Source organism: Pinus tabuliformis, chromosome 3_1 (genome assembly GCF_031772625.1).
Source record: "Pinus tabuliformis cultivar Carrire ecotype Pingquan chromosome 3_1, CPIR1, whole genome shotgun sequence".
NCBI classification, from domain to species: domain Eukaryota; kingdom Viridiplantae; phylum Streptophyta; class Pinopsida; order Pinales; family Pinaceae; genus Pinus; species Pinus tabuliformis.
Window position 1 is genome coordinate 476,301,305 of NC_142301.1, and position 10,491 is coordinate 476,311,795.

The 10,491-nt window shown below is 35.7% G+C and overlaps 1 pseudogene; it reads right to left on the minus strand.

The window, feature by feature from the left end:
• Positions 1 to 656: 656 nt before the first annotated feature.
• LOC149187850 (xyloglucan endotransglucosylase protein 2-like) lies at positions 657 to 1,697 on the minus strand (annotated as a pseudogene).
• Positions 1,698 to 10,491: the final 8,794 nt, after the last annotated feature.

Consider the following 10,491-nt stretch of genomic DNA (forward strand, 5'->3'; position numbering starts at 1 on the left):
CTTAAAAAAATTATATATACTTTTATATTTTGATATTTACTATAGGAAATCTCTAGAAAGTTTTTTTTAATCATTTTTATTTTATAAAAATTATTTATATTGATAATTTTGTTAAAGATTGTTTTTATCAAATCACTTCTTATTTTGGTGAATGATGAATGAATAATTCCACGATAATTTTGGTGAATGATTGATTGATAATTAATCATTCGTTGGAATAATTTGAAATAAACCCTAAGATCAAACTTCTAATTACTATAACGCGCTTCGAGCCCTTTGAAAAGGATTTAAAATGCCTTTAAGAAATACATTAAGAAAAACAATAAATACATTCATCAACAACCAGACATGAAAATCAATTTGGAAACCAAAATTTTCGGAGAAATGATTTACCCAAAAGCTCACTGCAACATAATATTTAGGCCTCCCCAAACTAATAATCCAACTTCGGATTATTCAACCATGGGTAACATCGAATAATGATAACTGGACTACATAATGTCGCGATCACAAACACATTCCGGAGGCATTTTCTTGTTTCTGGGTGTCTCAGTGCAGTAATTGTAGTGGTGTAGTGCTTCCTCACCCATTTCAAGTACCACCATTGGCGCCCACATCTAGTTCTCTACACTCCTCCTGATCCAACACCGCTGCCCCTACATAGCGCACACCGATTGTCGAGCAAAAGCCTCACAGGCATCGACATGGAATTCCCTGTACGAGGCAAGGAACAACGCCTTGGCCCAGTCGGTTTTCTCCAAACCCCCTTGGGTGGCCCAGCCATCAACATTCCAGAGGATCGAATAGATCTTCATCGGCTGGTTAAATGGGTACCTCACGCCCAGATCCTTGTTGTTCTTTAACACCCGGATTGGTACCTCATCTACCAAAAATCTGCGCCCCAAAAAAAAACATCACACCAAACCATATTAAACCAAAAGAAGTTCATTGTAAAATTACATCGTACATTTGCATTTGGCTCTGGTTTGATAATAAATAATGGGCTCGGGAATGGGGGCTTACACAATTTGGTACATGTTCCAGAGCATAGCATAAGAATGGTAATACTTGGTGGGGTCGAACCAGAGGTATATTCGATGTTCTCTCTCACCCTTCCCACCTGTAAATATATTGGTCTGAACAATGTAGTGTTCCTCGAACTTGTTCCCCAAGAATTAAAAGTCTATCTCATCGTGTTCTGCAATCTGAGAAGAAAGTTGCTCGCACCAAAAGAAATATAGATACATAAACAGGTAGAAGCAAACTTAGACCCCCAAAAAACCCCTAAGATTATTATGAATACTTACATAAACTGCGGTGACAGTGCCAGCGGAATCGTTAGGAACTAGATTTATCTGCATACTAAAATGCCCAAATAAATATGTCCCCTTAGACTCGAACCCAACACCTGCAAACCCATATTTCATCCCACATTGTTATTTCCACAGCTCATAAAACGATAAAACAACCCAAAAATATGCTGAAACAAATCCAATGTATAAGAGCTTACCATATTGTTTGTTGAGGAGAAGCTCAGTCTTTCGACCACCATGGAATTGTTTGATGTGATCTGAGCCCCAGCTGGCAACATAGTTGTTGTGAAAGGGCACACTCACTGGCTTCTTGGGAGTGGCAGCCATGGCAGTAGAATGGAGTAACAGGATGAGAAACAGAACAAGAAACTGTGTCCTCTTCATGGCTTCCAATGACCTTACTGGCACCCGAAAATGAAGTTGTGCAGAGGAAGGCGAGCCTTATTTCCTATGTTGCATGGGTACCCGCACCCGGGGGTGGGGTTCTCGAACCCGTCCCGGGTTCCCGCACCCAAGTACCGGATTCGGGTACGGGTTCTTCCCATACGAACCCTGAAGAACCGGGTTCTTCCATGAAGAACTGGGTTCTTCAGAAAAAAAATTTGGGTTCTTTTCCTTTAACGGGTTCTTGGGTTCTTCGGGTTCTTCGGGTTGGGTTCTTTGGGTTCTTCGGGTTCTTTGGGTTATTCATAAAAAAAAAACTATATTAAAAATTTAATTTTCACATAATTTTTTTATTGAAATTTAAAAAATAACTTATAACAAAGGTAAAAAACTTAAAAAACCCTAAATCTTTAAGACTTTAACTCTTTATGAACGCACACAAGCAAATATCTAATACGTGATTACTGATTTCATTTAACTTTTAAGTTTTTTCCATTTGGTTGAGGCTTGAGCCGTCCCTGTTTACAATTTCCAGCGGCAGTGGGCAGCGTCAGCAGCAGTGGGCAGCTTCAGCGGCAGTGGTATTTACAAGTTTTCGTTTTCAATTTTATTATTACATGAAAAAGTTTCACAAGACCCGCATGTGAAAAATATAGGTGCATTATATTACACATTTGAACAGTGAACACCCACAGGGGCTCAACTACATTAAGCAAAATTGTCGGAATGAATGTCACAATTTCTTGTTGTTTCGGACTGTCTGCAACATGAGCCACAACTATCAGTCCACTTTTATACACTCAATTTGCCTCCTACAGCTGCAGCATAGTCCCTCCTCCTTGTTGTTGTCAAATGTTGAGCTGTAGGGCTTGATTCATGCCACTGTTTACACAAAACAGCTCACTGTTCACTAAGGAACAGACCTCGACCTCCCTATGCAGACTCCTGTACCCAACCTAAGCCCTAAACAGAGATGACAATGCCACAAACTTACCTCTACTCAGCCCAGACTTGTTAAATTTTTAATTTTTTATGCTATATACTATAATATGAGAAGTATACGTTTCAGTTCTTTTAACCTAAAATAGTTGCAATTAGATTAATAAAATGCAGAAAATCTTCATCATTTTTTGCATTAATGGATGGCATTACATAATTGCATTCATACACTGAATATAGCTCTGTGCTATTCTTTACAATATAAACTGTTCAGTGAGAATGTATTTCAAATTTTCAACTCAATCATCTACACAACATTCAAGCTAGTTCATTATCTACCCTCTAACAATGGTGTTGCTTGCCCTTGCAATGTAATTTCACCATGGATCAACAAAATCCAATTAAATGGTTCAGAATTTGTTCAGGAAAAACAGTTCATAGTATATATATTTTAATTTTTGAAAAATTGAATCATTACATTTGTCATTAACATATAAATTCTGTGGTTTTTTTTTAGGCTTGTGGCTACATTAAAGTATAAATTATGGCTGCTGGCAGCATATATTTCACTGTTGTCCCACCAAACACACAAGGCAGCCCAATAAAATAAAGTTTAAAATGTTGAGTCTTTGAGAACTCAGAATACTTTAGGATTTTTTAGCGTACTCCTGTGTTTGTAGGCAACTTGGCTAGTGTATCTCAGTCAGCTGTGTGTGACAAAATCTGTCCCATTTAAATGATTATCATTAAAGTTTTCTTGTTTAAAGTTGAAAAAATATACAAATTCAAATTTCATATATATTATTAATTATAAATTTATAATTTATAAAATTTAATTATTAAAATTTAATATTATTATATTACCCGACAAACCCACGCACCCTGTTTCCAAAAATGTCGTCCCCGTCCCCGTCCCCGTCCCAGTCCCCGTCCTCGCACCCACGTTTCCTGGCAACATAGCTTATTTCCTAAAGAGGATCCTATGTATCTTCCCATTGAACGCGAAAGCTGCGAAAAAAATTTGTTCAGCAGTGATATAAATTTAGTTTTTCTAATTTAAATATCTAGTGGGAATGTTGAATTTGAAATTCTGTGATGCAGATGGTGCATTGAATACATGAAGTGGTGTCTAATCCACGCTGGTCTAGATGTTAGATTGTCCAAAATCTGCATTATATACATTGAATACTGGAGCTTGCCGGAGGTAGGGTGATCAAGTTGTCGGAATATGCATGGATATGTATGGCTTTCATGCATATGTAGCATGCCTTCGGATGCACAAATGTGTTGTCACAGGTACTTAGCGCTCATTTAGGTTTCCATAGGGTTGGAAATAGCTCTTTCCGCAAACATCCGGGCAAGGATGATGTGGATAAAGGGAAATGGATAAGTCTCGACAAAATCACATGGGTAAACTCCCTTTGCACACCGATATTAACATTGAGTGACTCGACATTAATGGAGATTGATGACCAGTGACCATATAGTCCCAAAGCCTACGGTGCCCATTGTGCTAATCAATTGAAAGGTTGTTGAATATAAAAATTCTAGGTTTGAAGCATGGATATTTCATAGGGTAAGAACGGGTATGTATGTATATATTCCACCAAAATACATTAGGTAAGAAACACCAACTATGTTATAAGCGAACAATGCAGAAAACTAACCTACATAATTCTATAAACCTTAGCTTATAAAGGAAACCCATATTTATCACCTTCATAAGGATTAATTACACATATGGAAAAATATATATATGTAACTAACACCTTCGATAATCGATGATAACATATAATAAAGGTATTACCATATTAGCACATTTAACACCCATTGCTAGACTAGTATAGGTAGATTTCGGTTGGAACACCATAAATTGTGGCGATTCTGTAGTCACATCAGAGCTATGCTGTAATCATAGTAGAGTGGATTTATGGATATTAACGTTAATTCGTTCAGGGTTGAGCGTTGGTGGGCTTTATATACTCAAACCATAAACCCAAGCAGAACCTGGAAAATTCCATTCTTACTAGGCATATAATAGTAAAATATAAGTGGACATCTTTTATGACGACTAAAAAACAAATAAATAAATAAATAGATAGATAGTAAGGTGGAAAGATTTTTGTGAGACAGATCTGTCTCATACTAGATTGTGCTGTATAAGAAGGTATAATAAACCAATTTGACGTATTACTTCTTCAAAACATTAAAAATATTATTTTTTATTTTTTATTTATAACAGAGATTTATAATAAAAGAAATTTTGGTATATATGGAATGGGTTTAATTTTTAGAAACATATGTTTTCTCATAAAAAGTTGTAGGTTTAAATTTATAGAAGTAGAGTGTGTAAATCTAAGTCAACTTTACTAATAAAATCGTTGTCCAATAAGTCGTTTGTCTCACAACTAAGAAATCCCATAAATTCATACAATATATCACTTAAAATTAATTATATATATATATGTAATAAACAATTTAATAATAATTAATATATCACTTCATTATTTATATACAAACATTTTAATAATAATTAAAACCATATTTTATCATTACAAATTTTAAGTTTTATAAAATTAAATAAATTACAAACGGCTAAATCCATTTTAAACCATAACAAATACACATTTAAACACTTAACAAATCTACATTTCAAGAAAGTGACCATCTCAAACGTATAGAATGATAATACTCAAACTTCTATAAATCTAAAATAACAAGAACGACAAGCAGCGGTAGTCAATGTTGGTTTGAAAGGAAAATCAAGAAGTTTGATAGGAGATATACTTATGGTATTTGGTATTCAAATATAGAGAGAGGGTAGGTACGTGAGCAACTAACACTGAGAATGAATGTGCAAAATCTTGCAAACTTTGTTTCTAAGTTTATAGAGTTTATAGGTGCATCATAGTTTCCAACACTCACCAAAGAAGAATCATTAGAGCCCTGACGTCCTTAGCTTGAAGGAGTAATGAGGTTGTTGGTTGATACCTCTTTTCTTTCATTCATTTGGATGTATCGTAACAATAACGAAGATTGCAATGGTATAAATTAATTGCAGTTAATCAAATTTGTATGGGTTGTCAATTTTGCATACCCATTATCCAAAGAATATCGATGGATCATTAGAAATGAGTTGGCTTCGCCATTTCCTTCCAAATTTTGAATTTATGTCAACATTGCTATTCACATGGGTCTCACACTCGCTCATATGTCCCCAGAAACAAACATTAAAACATAAATCAAATCTAGCTTCACCATTGACGAATTAAAGGAAGAATAAGATTTCATGGAAACAAACAGACGACTAAAAGACTGCATGCTTTGTTGCAGGGACTCTTCTTGAGTTTCTAGACCATTCCAATGGCCATAACAATGGCCATAATTTTGCTTTTTTGTTGAAAAATGTTTTTTGCTTGCGCTTTCAAGTGATCAATTGGAAATGACGAGATTAGTTCATATGTCACGTGAGATGGCTCATCAAAAAGGTGGTTTACAACTTCTTTCGAAATCAGTCTTCAAAAGGCCTAAGAAAAATCTGCGAAGTATGTTGAACAATATGTATGTGACTTTCAAAGTATTGAAATAGATGCACAAGTTGGAAAAGTGGATGTAGATCGATTGTAAAGTAATTCTAACCATATTAAGATTGACATTTGCAATTCAGGTTCCAAATGGAAAGGTATATTTATGTTTATTTTAGGTGGTTTCTTGGTAATTTTGTGAATATTTGCAATTTAGTTAGATCATTGATACAAGACTATTCAAGGTTATATAGCAATTTATTTCTACTTCAAGATTGTTGTGGGGAGATTACATTATAGTGATTTATTTCTGTTTCAATTCAATAAGTTATATTATAATGAACTTTTGAAAAGTCAAGTTAGCGCTCATTAAATATGGTTTATGCAAACACAATTCTTAAATAAGATATAGAGGTAACTTCATCTCACCTATATTCATAGAACATATGAAGGACCATAAATTAAGCATACTGAATTGTAGCCAAATGAACTCATCTATGTTTACTGAGGCTTGCAGAAATAGATTGTAAGAGAAATGAGAAAGCTCTCTCTCTTATGGATATGTGTCCTCCCTAAGAAAATTTCATCCATCTATCTATTTTCTAGGAAATGTTCTTCCTTGTTCACATGGTGGTTTTCAATATATTTGTCAAATATGGACTATCAACTATTAGTTACTTGAATTTTATATGTGCGAACCTTCTTTCCTCGCATGGGTTCCCTTGTGAATATTTGGACACAAGTTATTCTCACTAGTGAGAATGAATAGGAAAACGTTTTACAATTTTTTTTCATATTGTTGTTGTTAGTAGAAATGTCAATAGATTTCCAATAAATATAATATTTCATTATTTTTCTGTAGTAGATGACTTTAGAAGAAACACATAATATGTTAGTTATAATGCAGCATAAATTAAAGCCTATGCAGACCACACTCTCATGCCTAATGGGAAATCCATATAGGGGCACTACCAATGGGAAAGGAATCTAATGTTTTCTTTTCTATATAAGGTTCCCCATCCATTAACGAATTTTATTGGACCGGTAGACGAAAGTGATTTCTTTAGTACAAAATTGACGAAATAGGACCTTGATGGGTTAAGACACCTAAAAGAAGTAAAAGAGACTATAAAATGCACCCAATTGCCAATTCTAGCAACTAGTGGGTTGATATCAAATATGTTTTCTATAGGTAAATGGGTTGTGGCGCTAGTTGGACCTTCTAAAAGATGGCAAGTATAGGAACAAAAAATTGAGATCAAAGGTGAAAACCATATTCAAAGACTCATGCCCGGTCCTCTGTGCTCGAAAAAATATCAAGCCCTTCTTTTGCTTGCCAAATCTATGCATATGGCCTATGTTAACCCTTAATCTAGGGTCTTGTTGGGAGAGCTCTGGTTGTGCTAGCACAAATCAGGGTAAGAAAGAAGTAGCAAAATGCAGCACAGACTAACAAAGAAGTGCTAAAAGTTGTTGGGAGTTTTTCAAGTAAACATACTTTGCGAGTTTTTCTGGTAAACGTCCTTTGATGAAAGGAAAGTTGGATATGGTTGAACTTCATTTCGATGTTTTGAAGATGTTTCTCCCCTTATTTTTTTGTTGGTTTCTACTGCCTGTCCATAGTTGGCTTATGTTCTCTATCCATAGTTTATTATCTAGCTGAATGTGTTCTCTCTACCACTTCCTCTATTTTCTAGAGAAAATAAGCGTCATGTTTTATAGATAAAATATACCTCTCTATGGCTCCCTTTGTTTTATGGGGAAATAAGTTACCCATATCCATAACTACAGGAAAGAAAGTAGAATTAAAGCCACAACAAAAATTATGTCACTCCTGGAGAAAATATTCACTCCACTCCCTCTGTTTTCGAGCTCAAATGCCTTTCATAGTGAACAACACCCATCATAAACCTCTATGAATTTGTTTGCATGTAAAAAATCAATTCCAAAAATTCCATAATTAATAACAATGGCAATGAGCATACCGATTTGCTTAGAAATGGACCCAGGTGTAATAGACCTAGGATCATTACTCACAAAAAGAAATGGTTGTAGCTAAAAATTATAGCACTGTCACTGGCAAGTGTGGTATAACTGTTGCTGGTGGGAAAACGTAATTGCATAAGGTAATGACAAGTGTAGGTGTAGAAAATAAGGAAAGCAGTGGACTCATTGTCGCTGGTGGGTGTAATGAATTACAATAACATTAAATGTCTTCCAACTAATGTCAACTCCAACCTAGCATTATCTATTTTTCAATGAAATTGAAAAGTTATTATCCTAAGTTTTAATTGTTGAAGATAGTGGAGAATATCCTAGAATAGGTAGAGTTGGTTCATGTAGCCTCGGGATAGGAATTATATTCTATTTCGTAGGATGTTGTTCTAACTTCCCTAAAATCATGTATTCTATTTAATGTGTAATGTTGATTAACAATCTAGAGCGTTCTGCAGAGCCAGACTCCCCTGGTTCAGAATCTCTTTTGTATATTTGACCAATGCGTTTTATTTATTAATACAAACATTGCTTTTTTTATCATGGTATCAAACCGTCGGGGCTGAGGAACCTGTACGTTGGCTAGAAAGTGGTTCTTTGAACCGAGATCGTCACATGTTTTGAGTGGATATCCACGATGATACACTATTACACTTCAATCATCACACTTTTCCAGTGTACAACCGCGACGATTGCGAATAGTCTCTGAAAATTGGTGTTTTTTTGCAAGGGTCTTGGATATTGGTTTTTTTGGGACTAGTGTCGGAAAAATCGTGTTTATCTGTGACTAGTCTCAAATATTGGGGAAATATTAGCGATGATTGTATAAACCAGAGAAATTGCAAAGGGAGCCAAGAACAAGGTTGTAGCTGTGAGAGAAGCTAAGTGGGGAAGCCAAGAACAAGGCTGTAGCTGACAACAAGAGGTTGTTTGGAGGCTGAGAAGGAAGCCACAGTGATCTGTGCACGTGTTGCGAGATCGAACAACAGTGATCTATCTCTGTCACAGATCTGGGGTAAATTTAACATTTTTACCTATCAATTTTTTTTTCTAAATTCTCAAGATGAATAACAATATATTTGAAGCATGCATGAATGAGCATAACAAGCTCAATGGTTCCAATTATGCAAATTGGAAGTTTAAGATGCAGACTCTACTAGAAGCGTAGATTTCTTGGATGATTGTGAATGGGGATGACCCGAGACCTGCGGCTGGATCAACATCAGTCCCAGATTGGGAGAAATGAGAAAGCAGAGCAAGGACGATGCTAAATATGTTCGTGAAAGATTGTATTATACCACACATCAGAGAAGGTAAGTCAGCTAACAAGATATGGGGAACTCTGAAGGAATTGTAGAAGATCAGAAATTCAAATCATATTTTGTTCCTCAAGAATAAGATCATGTCCATGAAGATGGAGGAGAATGAAATGATTGCTTCATTTGTAGCAAGGATCAAGGATCTGAAAACCAAATTATCAGATATCGGTCGTACAACGGATGATACAGTTCTTGTTACCATTACAATGAATGGTGTCACTAACAATTATCAGATGTTCATCACTGGGATCAATGCCAGAGAGAAGATCCCACATTTTGAAGAGCTGATAGGTATACTGATTTAGGAAGAAGAGAGGAGATCAACTCTGAAGCCCCAGAGTTCCAATTTTGCATTGGTGGTGAGGAAGAACTTCTACAAAGGGAAAGGAGGTCCACAATAGGAAAACAGAGCAAGTTCACATAAACGGCCAAATCTAACCCAAGGTATGCACCCGAATAAAAGCTACTCTGCCAAAGGAACATGCAAGTCATCTTGCGAATGGTGATCAGGTGCATAATTTGAGATTCTTCATGGCAGATCATGAGGAAAATGTTGATGCAAATATTTGGTATGTAGATTCAGGAGCATCAACACATGTGACAGGGAACAAGAACTAGCTGGAGGATTTTAAGGAGATCAACGAGGGTGCATAGATTTACCTATGTGATGACAGAAGTCATCAAATCAAAGGATGTGGGAAAGTTTTTGTCATTCTGCTTAATGGTAATATCAAACAAATGTATAGTGTAATGTATGTGCCTGGCATAACACTTGATTTCTATATCAATTATTACAGATCAAGATTTGAAAGTTAAATTTTTAAAATCTAATTGTTACATTAAAGATCTAGTAGATGGAATGAAGACAATTGCGACAGGAATCCGAACAAGAGGACTGTATAATTTGGATGTGAGGCCTACACCAGTTCGAGCATTGACAACAGCGAGCCTGACTATAGAAGAGCTTTGGCTCCAGTGATTCGGCCACATCAACTACAATGATTTGTTGTTGCTACA